At 31.9% G+C, this 14507-nt stretch overlaps 1 long non-coding RNA gene across 1 annotated transcript; it reads right to left on the reverse strand.

The window, feature by feature from the left end:
- Positions 1–12815: 12815 nt before the first annotated feature.
- On the reverse strand, positions 12816–13760 carry LOC128279460 (uncharacterized). Its single transcript, XR_008269646.1, has 2 exons — positions 13594–13760; positions 12816–12970 (listed from the first exon to the last, which is right to left on the reverse strand). It is a non-coding gene; the product is annotated as an uncharacterized LOC128279460 (long non-coding RNA).
- Between the last annotated feature and the right edge of the window lie 747 nt (positions 13761–14507).

Consider the following 14507-nt stretch of genomic DNA (forward strand, 5'->3'; position numbering starts at 1 on the left):
AAATGACAGTCCATTTAACAAGTAATTTGCAAAATAAAAACAGCAGTCTAGAAAGTGGATGGAGAACGGGAGATCACTACTACCTTATTTGTTTTTCGTGGTGGGCTATTCCTTTATGAGGGATTTGTTTTTCCTTTTCTCCGAGGAAAGAGTAGACAATGGTTGACCCAATAATATCTACATGTTTGGTGTCATAATGTTAGTTCCAATCTTGAAATAAGCCGAATGGTCCTTTAGCTTTGCTTCAAGGGACAAAAGCATTTTATTTAACCAAAATATACAACTATTCCTTGACCTTGCATCATGTCAATAGTTTTAAGACATGTTCCTCGCTTATTGCTACTGATGTTTGCTTCCGAAGAAGGAAAGGGAAAAGGGGTCCATTTCAAGGATTCTGAATCATCTCAATTATAACTTTGTTCTTATCTTGTGCTGCAATGCCGACACTGAGCTCACGGTTCAATAATATTGACTAAGTACTGAATATAACAAAAATTGTTTTTCCTTCATCAGATGCACATCATTGAGGATGCAATCCAACAATCTTTTTAAAAACAAGATTCGTGTTGTTTCTAAGTTAATGGTATCCTTTGTATTTTACTGCATTTATCATATTTATATATGTATAGGCAGTAAAAGTATAATGTAAGTGTATGTATTAAAAATTAAATTGTATTTTGTTTTTTAAATTTAAAAAATAGTAAATTAATCTTTGTACATTAGTCATTTCACTTGAAAATTCCATCTATTTGTACTTTTAAAAACTAGTATGGCTGACAAAATAATGAGATAGTGACACACAATGTGTCATGTATACCTAATACTAATGTATATATGGATCAATTTTTAACAACAATAATGAATAAAAATTTTAACAAAAATACCAATTTACTCTTAGATATAATATGTAAAATTAATTTACTTATTTTTAAATAAAAAATAAAATGTAATTTGATTTCAAATATAATAATGTCTGATAATTCAGTGTGTAAGTGGGGAAATATAAATAATTGGTAGGAAAAAGTGAAAGGAATAAAGGCGAAGGAGGCAAAAATTCCTTGCAATTTCAAAGACTAAAGTTAAAGTGATAAGGCGCTCTCAAATAAAAACAAAGTTGAAATGCAATTAAAGAAATGGAAATGGTTGGGATTAGATGATTTATGGTCCACAAGGAAGAAAAAGTAGTAGGCTGCCAACTTTACGGTAGGAACAAAGGAAGCCATCTTTTCAATGTTCTAAAAAGATTGGATCAACCCTTTAATATCATATCTGACCTCATACTGTCTCACATGCTATAATTTAAACTAGAAAGTGAAAAATAACGGCATGCTGATGATGATAACTCGTAAATCGTTTTTGTCGTTTGTTGTTAGAATATTCAAATTTTAATTTTGAGTTCTTCATAAAGTTTTAACCTATTCTTCGTAAATTTAAATAAAAATAAATTATTAAAATAATTATTTTACTTATTTCAAGTTATATTTTAGTCATTTATATTTGAAATATTATATTTTAGTCACTTAAATTATCGTTTTATTACGAAATAGTCTCTTAATGGTATAATGGCAATATGATGTGGCCTATTATTTCATCATATCATATTAAAATTTTTGGTCATATTACATAACTAATTCCTTAACTTTTATTTTTTGAACAATTAAAATTTTCTTTTTATTTCTTTATTTTCCTTATCTTCTACTTCCCATTTATTTTTCTCTTTTCATATTCTTCACTGCAGAATATTGTGACTAAAGGTTAAAATTAAAATTTTAATCAAATGTCAATTCATCACTACATAATCACTTTTATTCAATCCAAAATAAGAAAATTTAATAAAACTCTTTGATTTTCTTTTTCTTTTTTCTACCTCTTCTTCTTCCTGCTTTATTTCTTTATCCTTTTTCTTTTAATGTTTCAATTCATGTCTGTCTCATCTCATAATCCCTCATTTTTCCTTTCAATTTCCTAAAAATTTCTGTAGGGCTTTCCTTAGTTGGGCATGTAAGGATATTACTTACAAGTCTTTAACAAAGCATCATTTTATTTTTTGTTTGTAAATTTTCATTCTTTTTCTCGTTTGAATCTTGTGTTATTTCATCTTTATGCATCGAATTAAAATTTGGGTTTCTCATATTTTGTTATGTAATACCTTAATTTGATCTTCGCAAAGTTAGTGACTTTTTAGTTTGTTGCCTAGCTTTCCCAGTGAAGATTTTATGGTTCTTTTAGTCTTAGCATTCAATCTAGCTTCATGTTCTTACCTGCTTACTTATTTCTCTTCTTTCAACTTTCAATTTTTTATTACTATTCAATATTAAGTTTTGATTTCGCTTAAGAATTTCTATTGTGTGTAGTTATTAATTTCCCTCTAAATTTTCTTTAGCTACAAAACATGGGGATCTAATACGCCAATTGAATTTAAAAGATGTTAAATTTTAACATGATTTATTCAACTGCAGAAAAAAAGATGGGTATATATCTTAGCACCCGTAAAATTGAAAAATTCTCTAAAGATGGAGAGCGTGATATGGTTAAAATTTTAACCTTTAGAGACAATATTATGTTTCTGCAGTAAAAAATATGAGAAGGGAAAAAAATAAAAGGAAGAAGAAGAGAAGGAAAATAAAAAAAATAATTTTTTTAAAAAAAGTTACAGGGACTAGTTGTGTAATTTGATCTCAAATTTTAGTTTGATATGATGAAATAATGGGCCACCTTAGATTTCCATTACACCAGTAACAACCGTTAACAACTCAGTGGCCATTTCGTAACAAAACGATAACGTAAGTGATTAAAACGTAACATTTTAAACATAAGTGACTAAAATGTAATTTGAGGCAAACAAATGTGACTATTTTTGTAACACCTTTTGTAACACCCCTAGCCCGAATCCAACACCGGGATAGGGCTCGAGGCATTACCGGAGCTTTACACTTTCAGTATACTAACTTGGATCACAAAATTCATTTGAATTTAAAACCTTTCAATCATGAACATCTCGTCCCTTGTATAGGCCTTCGAGACCTATAACATATCAGAGAGCAATACGGGACAAATACGGGCACGTTCGATTAACCTTAGGCTACTCAGAAAATTTTCCTTAACATAAAGGGAAACACGCCCGTGTAGGTGGACCATAAAGGGAAACACGCCCGTGTAGGTGGACCATGTGGACTCACACGCCCGTGGGCTTATCCCGTGTCTAAAACTTGAGCATTCTGTTAAATTAACACGGCCAAGATACACGCCCGTGTGTCCTACCTGTGTGCTAATTTAGCTTAGGGTTTTAGGTGCAAGGGACACACGGTCATACCACACGCCCATAGGGATGGACCGTGTGTCTCACACGGCATAGCCTACTTAAATTAAGCCAACTTTTATGGCTATATACAAAGAGATAAATATATTTCTACATGCCTTCATTTGGCAAATCAAATGACACATATAACAAAATACTCAAAAATCCTATAAATGCCATTAACAAAGTAAAAGCGTCCTTATACCAAAGCTTAGCTAGTTGATAGTGTGTTGGTTCTCCAACTGTCTTCTAATCCTTATAAGTCCTCGAGCTCTGTAAAGTAGGGAAAAAGATAGGGGTAAGCATTTACATGCTTAGTAAGCTCGAATAATCGGAAAGTAAACTTACCGAGTAATTAGCATACATCTAGGCTCAATTCATGAAATCATCCATTATGAAATGATTTCCTATCATATGCACTCAATCAATGAGTTAGTCACATTTTCATATATCATGTAATTTAACTAGATGAGCTCATCATTTAATATTTCATTCATATATATATATATATATATATATATATATATATATATATATATATCCAATGTTAATCTCGTTGAGTTTCTAGCAAATCTTGATGGAATACCCTTTATCCGTCAATTCATACGAATGATCATTCCATATATACACTCCCGCGAACCTCACATCTCATGGCAGGATTACCAGTCCAGGCTAAATCCCCCATATCATAAACTCATAAGGTGATGTCGGGATTACCAGTCCAGGCTAAATCCCTTATAGAGACAAACACCCTTAATAAGCTCGGATCTGAATTACCAGTCCAGGATAAATTCAGACCCTAATAGGATTACCTGTCCAGGCTAAATCCTCAATGCACATATATTCTTCGGGAGGCTTGATCATTTAAGGAACACCCATCTGGGCTAGATTCCTTTTCATACTTGAGATCAAGGATTACCCGTCCGGGCTAAATCCTTACTGCAACACATGCAAGATCTCATTCTACATGTAAAACATGGTTTATCCATCGAATTCCCTTTTTAACCTCAACCGAGACGGTTATCAACAATTCATTATCAAAGATGCATTTTATACATTTTCATGCCATCAATAATTGCAAATATCATGCATTCATAAATCATGCAATTATACATATTAGGTTTACTTTAAGTTATCTGAACTTACCTGGTATTCTTTTTGGGATTATGTTTCGGTTACTCCAAAACCTTGCGTTTACCTCGATCGACCTTCAAAATTTGTTCCTCGGGGTCTATAACAACAAAATTAACTGATTATACACTACATTATACATTTTGAGTTTAATATCTACCCCCGATCCAAATGACCATTTTGCCCTTAACCTATCACATTTTTACGATTTAGTCCCTAGGCTCGGATAATGAAACACATACACTTTCTATCTTACCCAAGCCTAGCTAAACACTTTTCCTTCTTATGGTAGCCCACATTATCCATTAATTTCTCATTTCTACCACACATTTACATCTTTTGCAAAATGGTCCCTATAAGGGTTTCTTATGAAAATCAACTAGAAAAAGATGTTTAACACACATTAATCTTTCATATTCCTCCATAATCTATCAAAATACAAGCAAATCATGCACGGATAAATTTTTAAACATGAACCCTAGCATGAAATTTGGGTAGAAACGGAGAGATCAAGCTACTGGGATTTCAAAAATACAAAGAAAGTTAAAAATAAGGCTTGGGGGCACTTACTATTAAGCTTGGAAATGTTGAAAACCCTAGCTATAGTGTCTATTCAATTTTTGGCAGCCATGGAGAAGAAAATGGCTGATTTTGGCTTGATTTTTCCCATTTTAATTCTTTAAAATGACAAATGACCAAAATGCCCTTATGCCCTTTCTTTAAAATTTCATTCATGCAAGCCCATTTTTTTCCAAAAATTTAGAATTTGGAAAATTGCTCTCCAATACCTTCTAATTCATAATATATATCAATTTCATACGAATTGCTTCTAGAAACCAAGTTTTGCAATTTATTCAATTTAGTCCCTAATTTCCAATTAGACATCTTATGCTCAGAATTTCTTCATGAACCTTTAACACATGCATAAACTCATATTCTAGGCCTCATAATAATCATAAAATAAATATTTTGATGTCAGATTTCTGGTCCCGAAACCACTATTCTGACTAGGCCCTATTTCGGGATGTTACACCTTTAACCCATCTCTGTTGCCAAATTAAGGTTACTGAGCATTACTATTCAATTGGAAAACATTTAACAACATAACATTTAAATAAATTAATCATACTATAAACCATTCAATTATATGCATATTGTCCCTAAATCGAGCATTCGAGACTTAAAAATAGCTTAGAAGTGATTCGAGACTAAGTTGAAACAAAATAGAAGTTTTAAGAAAAAGTTGAAAAAAATGGAAAAATAGGGGTCACACAGCCATGTGGCCAAGCCGTGTGACATAGCCCAGGTTGTGTAACATTCGAACAAAAGGACACACGGCCGTGTCCCAGTCTGTGCCCTCACCTGTGTAACTCACTGAGTTGCCACACGCACCCGTGTGCTAGGCTTTGTGCTAGGCCATGTAACTCCCTGAGTTACCACACAACCCCGTGTGCTAGGCCATGTGTTAGGCCATATAACTCACTGACTTGAAATACTAAGAAATTTCAAATGACACACGATTGTGCCGCCAAGCTGCGTGTGTCACATAGCCGTGTGACAGCTCGTGTCCCTGGCCGTGTGAACCCAAAATATACCTAAAATCAATCCATTTCAAAACCAATTCATACCTAACCATTCAAACCATTTGGGCATACATTCAAGGGATTCAAACATCATTCAAACACACATAAACATGCCATTTCAAACATCCTAAATCACTTAACCAATATGACATTCAAAGGCACCACAATTGTATCAAATATTATGAATCAAACTAAAGCAATTTGACCATATCTCAAATAGACAACCTAATTCACTTAACCATTACATTCTACCACAATAGACCATTTTCAAGCCACCAAAACATACCAAAAGACCTTATTTACAAACACTTAAAAGTGACCAAAATGACATAACTTGGTAAGGTATTAAAGTGAACCAAACCAACATAATCTCAAAAGCTTAAACATACCAAAACATACATTATAAAGATCTTATACATGCCATTATTAACCTTGGCCAAAATACACAAAATCTATCGAAATTATTACTGGATAGTGTGAGAGGTCTCAGACGAGCTTCCAATCGATCAAGCTTCTGATAATTTATAAAATAAAGGAAAGTAACTACATAAGTAACAAAGGCTTAGAAAGCTCGTTAAACTTAAACATAACTTACCATTTCATTAACACTTCATAGATTAAGCATAAACCATTACCAATGCCATAAGCTTAGTATAAACCTATTCAAGCACCATCAAGCTCACAAGTTAGTAGGCTCATCGACATCACATATAAGTTCATTTATATCATAAGTAGATTTCATAAGATACATTACATATTCATCAAACTTTTTAGAAAATCATGAACATTTCCATTAACCTACTTACCATTCCATTCCTTTTCTTACCCATTGAACCATCTAGAATTACATTAGATACTCAGGAATACTTACACATATAGTGTGCCTTTCCATATAACCGTAACATTTCTTTTACATCAATGCTCACACGAGATATGGAGAATCAGCAACAAATGCATGACCTCAACCATCAGTAGGACACTCAAGACCAGCACCCGAAACCTAAAATCCCTAATGACATGTCATTTGTATCCTAAGAATTCTTAAGGTTCAACCAGAACTCGTTATCCATCAATTCATCATAGCATGGATACATTTATATATAGTTTCAATTATATTAAAACAAAATAACAAATAATCAATTTAACTAACACTAAAACGATTATAGTTCATAAGAACTTACCTCGATAACTATGGCGTGAAAGTAGAATCAAACACTAATCTAAAGCTTTAGTTTTTCCTCGATTTAAGCCCGATTGTGGTTTATCTTGATCTAGATAAATAATTTTATTCAATTAAGTACTTCTAGAATTCAATTTAATCCATAATTCACATTTATGTAAAATTACAAAATTGCCCCTAATACATTGATTTTTCACAATTTAGCCTTTAAGCTCATAACTTAAAATCTAATCGTTTTAACCTAAATCCAACTTAACCAAAGTTATAAGGGACCTTGAAAACACCCATTATTACCAACATTTCGCAACAAAACCTATGGATTTATACTTTTAACAATTTAATTCCTATTTCCAAAATTCAATAAAAATCACTTAACAAAATAAACATCAAAAACACATTCAAAAACATCCATGGAAAGTCCCTCAACCTCTAAAAATTTTGCAAATTAACCCCGGGCTAGCTAGATTCAGCTAAAATGAACTCAAAAATATAAAAATCATTAAAAACGAGACCGAAATCACTTACCATGCAAGTACTTATACTAGTCAAATCTTCAAACCCTAAAATGGCTATTCGTTTCTTCAATTTTCGGTGGTGAAGGAGATTAGAGAAGATGAAACCAATTTGTTTTATTTAGTTTAGGTTTAATTTATTCAATTACTATTTTAACATTTAAAAAATATCAAAATTTCAATAAAACCTTGTCCATGCACATCCACTAACACTTTAAATGGTATATTTACCATTCAAGTCCTTTAGTTTAAGATTTCATAGCCATTGGACCCCTTTAACTAATAGAACTCAACTCGTACACTTTTTATGATTTAGTCATTTTTACCTAATTAACCATTTAAACATCAAAATTTCTTAACAAAAATTTAATACGACCTTAATATAATCCCATAGGCATTAAATAAACACTAAAATAATAACACACTTGTCAAAATTATGGTCTTGAAACCAGTATTTTTCTAACACTATTGAAAACGGGCTATTACAATTTTGGTAATTTGCCCTTAAATAAATAAAATATTTTTACAAAAAATTAAAATCATGTCATTTCGTTGAAATATTTGGGTGTATGTTTTCAAATGCATAGATAAGCGCTAAAAATAACATGTTTTAGCCTTATACTTAATATGTTTTCAAATGCATTGATAAGTGCTAAAAGTAACATGTTTTAGTCTTATACTTAATGCGTTTTTGGGAGATTATTTGATGCTAATGGTGAATTTTATGCTCCTATTCCTTTAAATTCATATTTTTTACTTAGGAGAGCATTTGGGAACAAAATGAGTGAAAAACGAGCAAAAAAAGAAAAAAGAAAAGTAGAGCAAGTTACAGGATCCACACGGGCTGACCCCTTTCACGCGGCTTGGCCACATGACCATGTGAGCCACACGGGCTGCCACACGATCATGTGGCAGGCCTTATTGATTTCGCGATTTGCACTCTAAACCTGAGAAAAAAAATACAATTTTTAGGTTTTTCGGGCATTCTGAGAACTAGATATGACAAAAATAAGAAGATAGGAGAAAGACATCATAGAATATTCAAAAAAACAACTCGAAAAATACCATTAAAGCCAATTCTAAAGAAGATTTCCATCAAGATTGAAGACTCCTAATTGATTTATTAGGAGATTATCATTAGTTTCTTTATTTCTTTTGGTTATATTGTCTTTAGGATGTTTTTATTTGCAAGCATGAATTAATTTTCTAAATACCTAGGAAGATGAACCTTATGATGGATTCTGTCGTTTGATTTTTATTTTACACAATAAATAATTAGATCTTGTTCTCAATTATGTATGTTTAATTCTTGGTTTGATATTTCTATATTATTGATCCATGTTTGATGAGCTTAAATCAGAGGAGGAATAGACCTTATTTAAGAGTAGATCCTGCGTAATTGAATGGAGTTGCATGCAATACTAGAAATAGGATGACATAAATCTACTGGATTAGAGTCAAATCTAATAGGGGAGTCCATAAATCGAGTTACTACGATAATGGGGGTTTTAATTAGAAAGAAATTTCAGTTAATTAACCTATAGTAAGTTGCTCTTACTTTCAAAAGAGATATTAGCATAATTCAGGGATTTCTACGGATCAAGATACTAAATGAATAAATTGCGTAATTTAGATTGATAGTGGCAAATGAAGTCTAGGTGAATTCTTTCCTGGGCATTGTTTCGCTTCTTAGTTGTTAATAGTTTATTTTCCTGAATTTTTTTTATCATGTTCGTAATTAATTAATTTAGTTAATTTTAGTTTTAATCCACCACTCAATTTTATCGGTTAAATAATAAAAGACAATAATTACTTTTACTTTTAGTGTTCATGGGAACAATATCTTTGCTCACCGTAGCTATACTATTAATTGATAGGTGCACTTACCTTAGTCAGATTTTTAGTTGATTTTGTGGACATCATGCATCCAACTATTTCGATTTTGATCTCTTCTAAGTTTATTTTGGTAATATGAAAATTGTAAAGATAATGGATTGAAGGGAGAAAAAAATATTTTTCTTCTAATGCATGCCTAATTCTTATTGTCACACCCCAAAATTAGGTCTAGAAGTTTTGAGAGTAGTTTTAGAATTTTGGCTTAAAATTGAGTTTGGAAATTCGAAATGTGGTAACCTAAAAATATATTTTTTGGAAATTAAACCAAATTATGAAATAGTATGAAAAAGACTTTCAATTTTTAAAAGAGGATTGTTTTGTAAAAGGGTTTATTTTAAGAGTAACTTTAAAGCAATTATACCAAGTTTTAAAAATTAGCTCATCTTTCCCCCTTTCATCTTAATATTGAAGTGAAAAAAAAGAAGAGTAGAAACATTCCCTTCCCCTTGTTGCCGTCAATTGAATCCCCAAAACCCAATTCACTAATTTTGATTCTCAAAACTCTAATCCTTTTGATTTTTACCATCTTCCAAACACCAAATCTTTTCTTAAGCCAAAGAGGAACATCAAGAACACTATTAAAGCCATTTTTATTCATATTGTTTTCTTCAATCGGAGTAAGGTTTTGTATTTTTAACAATTTTTGATGTAGTCTAGTAATTTAAATCAAGTTTTAATGAATTGAATCAAATATATTCAAAGGTTTTGTGTACATGACGAAATTTGGGGCGTTAATGGTAAAATTTGGGATTTTGAATGAAACCAATGTTTCAAAGTGTTTTCAACTCATTTTGATATGATTAGAAGGTTTTTAAACTCTCCTTATAGTTTCGTTAAAGAATTCGAAGGTTTTCATGAGTTTTCGTTAAAAGGGGCATTGTATGTTGAATTTTCGAAACCATGAATTTGAGCAGTGTTGTGTGGTTTGAAGGCTGAGAATTATTCTTAGGTGGGTAATTAGATGATAGGAATTAATTTTAGGATATGAGAATGAGTAGAGAGTAAGATATTTAAGTTTTGACTATGCTAGTAAGAAAATTCAATTCTAAGAGGAACTAGCCTTAGACCCGCATTTTTGTTTGTTTAAAGTGTGTTATGATTGCTAATTAATTGTTTTTACTGTGTGATTTACTTTGGTGAAGCTTTGAAATCATTAAGACTTTTTTCGAGTAAGGTAAAATGCAAGGAAAAGTTAGTTTAAGCTTTCGACAATTAGGCAAAAGCGTGAACGGTGAGTATTTTGGAATTGCTGCTTGTAGGCGTGATTCATAGTGTTAATCGAGATCTTAGGAATAGCCTAAACCCCTATCTTAAGTTCTGAGTGTAAGCCTTTCTTATACTTTGTCTTGTTATGAAATATGCATAATGTATGTCAAATTGTGGAATGTGATGCTAATGTGACACGTAAAGTAAGTGATTATTGGTATGTGGTATTTGATAAAGTGATTTTTAATGCATTCGTTTGTGAACGGATATGTGATGGCTCAATGAGCATATTTGTGGACTTAAAGTGCAATTAAATGAATTTGATAAGTGTGTTTTGTGTACAAATTGTTATGTGAATTGATGTTTATGAATAGAGATTAAGTGCATAAGAACAGTAATTAAATATGCATATTTGGGGATACTTTGGCCTTGTGATCTTATGAAACTGTTGGATTTAGTTGGCATAGTGAGCTCTCACCCTTGTGCTTTGTGATTTGCATATTGAGGCCCCGGGACAAGTTTGAGGGATAAGGGAATGTTGAGCCAAGCTCCATTCATAAGGATATGTTGGTATGTTGGAAAGTGTTTAGTTTCATGCTACAGTTATGGGACATGCTAGACTCTTTGAGTTATTGGTGTGATGGAGATCTGTGTATCCAATGTGTGGTGATAGAGTCCACTTTCATGTTTCATGTTTCCAAGTTGCCAAATTATCATAAAGTGATTAATATATGAAAATGTTGTGTGTAAATGCATGTGAATATATAAGCTAGACTTGTGAGTTATTAAAGCATGAATATGTTGTTTTATTTTGAGGAATTATCGTAAAATAATATATATATATATATATATATATATATATATGAGTTGAGTGTAATTGTATAAGAGGGCATATGCTACTTTTATGAATTAATGAAATAGGAACATGTAATTTTAACTTGATTAAAATATGGTTGTGAATATGTTGTAGTATGCTCTTGCTTAACCTTTGATGTTGTGCATGCTTTGTGGTTATTTCGACATTCACTGAGCTTGTTTAAACTCACACACTCCTCACTAAATCTTTGCAGATAAGTAGTGTTTTCGGTGTGAGCGGTGTAGCCAAGAAAGTGATCTTAAAAAGACAATAACTTTTTGAGTAGGTGGTTTAAAATTATTTTTGAACTCTTTGAGTAAAGGCAATGTGGGTTTAGAAATTCGTTTGATTATTATTACTATTATCATTTGTTTATTATGTAACACTCCTTACCCGAGACTGTTGCCAGAATCGAGCACGAGGCATTACTAAACTTATTCTATCCCTTACATAGGTTTAAATTGTTTATTTAAGCATTTCGGAATGTGCTGCCATTCTGCATCGTAGTCGCCTAAAAATTCATATCTTGAGTTCCGAAACTCGAAATTAAGATCCGTAAATTTTTCCTGAAACTAGACTCATATATATATCTACTAATTTTTTTTCATAGATTTTTGACTTGGCCAATTAGAACATTTTATTAGTTAAAGTTTCCCCTGTTTCAAAACTCGACTGCACTAACCTCTTGTTACTACAAACCATGTTTCTTCCTGTAAAAAATTCATATCACTAAGCCGTTTGTTTCTCTTAAAACTAGACTCAACAAGGATTATAACCATATAAAGTATACCTTCTAATTAGTTTTATAAAATTTATGGTGAATTTCCAAAGTTGAAACAGGGGTTCCAAAAATCGCTCTGACCCTGTTTCACTAAAACTCAGATATATCATGAAATATAATACCTTTACCTATTTTTCTTATTCCATAAGAAAATAGACATAATAAGCTTTAATTTCATATATTATTCATCTTCAAACTATGTTTATACAATTTTTAGTGATTTTTCAAAGTTACATTATTGCTGTTACTTGAATCTGTTTTTAGGTTACTTTCACATTTTTCATAATTTTCATGTGATAATCACCATTCAATCATACATATTAATAAACATGCATATCATCGGCCATTTTATTAGCTAATCACTAGCAAGTATTTACACATCATTCATTGTTCATATTATACCAAAAGTGGCTAAGTTTCTATACATGCCATACACAAAACAAAACGTCTAATTATACCGAGTTATTTCTTTGATAGTGTGATCGGCCTCCGACGTTTCCTTCGATCCCCGAGTGGCTAGATAAGTACTATAAGAAGAAGAAAATAAAGAGATTAAGCACTAGGCTTAGTAAGCTTACAAGCAAATAAATCACAACATTCAACATAATGGATAATTATGCATAATATCATCTAACATCATAAATTTCTTTACTTCTCAATTTCTATCTTCTTCTTTATTCCCTTACCTTCTTTCTTTCCTGACCTTTCCTTTTTCATAAGTATAATCTACTTTTCCTTTGCTGTTAATTCACTGTAATTTAACTCGTATCCTGACCCGTTGAACCACTCGGAATACTAAGGATACTAGGGTCGTTCCTGTCTATCAATATCCTGCCAATGCCATGTCTTTGACATGGACTTACATGAATTATTCCTGTCTCCAATGCCATATATAATATGGACTTACATGGCTCAATCCTGTCTCCAAAGCCATATTTCTAATATGGACTTACATGGCTCATTTCGTTCGCTCATCAACCCTAATATCCTAACATTCCTAGGGTTCAACCGGCTTTCTAACACTTTTCCTCTCATCACTTCACCTTAAATTCGACTTTAAATATTTTCATAACATAAATATATAAATGCTGGAAATTGACAATAATAATGTAAAATAAAAGAATATTGCATTTATTTACTGTAAACTTACCTCGATACAAAATGTGACTAAACTTTACAATTTAGTCCTTTACTTTTTCTTTTCCCCGATCTACTCTCGAATTTCGCTCTTCTTGATTATGAAGCTTGAAAGTTGAAGAAACCCCAGCTATGGAGAGAGGTAAGGTTCTGCTGGTAACTTGAAGAAGATGATACAATTTTATCATCTTTTTCACCTTTTTATTAATGTTAATAACCAAATGACCAAAATGCCCCTTCTTACTAAACTTTCAAAAATTCCTTCCATGTCCTAATTTTGTCCATGAACTTAAAATTGGTTAAGTTACCATTTAAGATCTCCTAATTAATATTCCAAAATAGTTTCATGCTAAAAACTTCTAGAATGCAAGTTTTGCAAATTATTCGATTTAGTCCCTAACCTCAATTTAAGCACTTTATGCATAGAATTTTATCACGAAATTTTCACACAATCATGTAATCATACCATGAACCTCAAAATAATAATAAAATATTTTTTTTACCCTGAATTTGTGGTTTCGCAACCACTGTTCCGTTTAGGCCCTATTTCGGAATGTTACATTTCTCCTCCCCCTTTAGGGATTTTCGTCCCGAAAATCTTACCTGTGAAGAGATATGGGTACTGTTTTCGCATAGCCTCTTCGGGTTCCCATGTAGCCTCGTCAACGGGGTAGCTATCATGGAAAATCCCTCCACAAATCGTCTATAATATCCGGCAAGACCAAGAAAACTTCTAACCGATACATTTCTAGGAGGCTTCAAATAAACAATGGTTGAAATCTTACTCAGATCAACCTTAATACCTTCACCGAGACAATATGTTCAAGAAAACCAACTTCGTAACGAACTCACTTTTGCTGAACTTGGCATACAACTGATTATCTCTCAGAATTTGTAAAAGCGTTCTCAAATGCTCTGCATGCTCAG

The sequence above is a fragment of the Gossypium arboreum genome, chromosome 8 (genome assembly GCF_025698485.1).
Source record: "Gossypium arboreum isolate Shixiya-1 chromosome 8, ASM2569848v2, whole genome shotgun sequence".
Classification (NCBI taxonomy): Eukaryota; Viridiplantae; Streptophyta; class Magnoliopsida; order Malvales; family Malvaceae; genus Gossypium; species Gossypium arboreum.